The sequence below is a fragment of the Penaeus monodon genome, chromosome 22, assembly GCF_015228065.2.
Source record: "Penaeus monodon isolate SGIC_2016 chromosome 22, NSTDA_Pmon_1, whole genome shotgun sequence".
In the NCBI taxonomy this organism is placed as follows: Eukaryota; Metazoa; Arthropoda; class Malacostraca; order Decapoda; family Penaeidae; genus Penaeus; species Penaeus monodon.
The window spans coordinates 17,323,001-17,323,940 of NC_051407.1; the positions used below are offsets into that span (position 1 = coordinate 17,323,001).

At 40.0% G+C, this 940-nt stretch overlaps 1 protein-coding gene across 1 annotated transcript in view; it reads right to left on the bottom strand.

Annotated features, from left to right (window-relative positions):
- Positions 1-934, bottom strand: part of LOC119587583 (uncharacterized protein DDB_G0285291-like) — a gene marked incomplete at its 3' end in the record, with an annotated part of 39,547 nt that extends 38,613 nt beyond the window's left edge. Inside the window, 1 exon segment of the mRNA XM_037936296.1 lies at positions 895-934.
- Positions 935-940: the final 6 nt, after the last annotated feature.

Here is a 940-nt window from a genome sequence, read left to right on the forward strand (position 1 = left end):
GGCGACTGTCCGTATCGTAAAATATTCTAAACACTATATCGCCAAAGAGCATAAAGGGTATGTTTGTATTGTTCCGCAGCACGGAAGTTGTCGGAATGAAAAAGAAAAGGTTGTAGTACTCCATGAAATATACATAAATATCTAATGACAGCCAAGGTATGGTATAATATAGAATATAATTAAGAATATATGTAATAAATTATATGGAACTTTTCTGTTAAAAAAGGGTTGTACTCTCGGGTGACAAGGGGAAACACGATATCAAATTAATTACATCGTCTGATCATCCAGTGAAAGACAAGTCGACGCGGTCTAGTGAAAGGATGGTTCAAACCACATAAAGAGAAATGGTCGTATTTTCAAGTGAAAGAGGGAAGGTCGTAACAGTGAAATATACCGCAGTATCTTCCACTGTGAGACGAGGTATGATAGCATCATCGAGTGGAAGAAAAATAGTCGTAGAGTTTAGTGGAGTATTACATCCCATAAATAATGGGAAAGGTCGTGTCGTGCAATGAAAAAGCAGACCAATCTAATAGAAGAGAGGTGGTCACATTAAGCGAGTGGTAGTCGTATCATCCGACAACAGAGTGGTGCTCGTCATATTGAATGGTGGTCGTTTCATTCAACAACAGAGTTAGTTACATCATCCACCAACAGAGAGGTAGTCGTAAAATCTACCTGCAGAGAGGTCGTCACATCTAACAACAGGGAGGTAGTTACATCAACCAACAACAGAGAGATAGTCGTACCATCCAAAAACATATTGGTAGTCGTACCATCCAAAAACATATTGGTAGTCGTACCATCCACAAAGATATTCGTGCCATCCAATAACAAAAACGTGGTCGTACACCCCCTTTCCCTTGAAAAAAGAGGTGCATTCATTCTTACCTTTGCTGGTGGTGGTGATGCGTCGTCTTATGAGAAGAGGACGAGA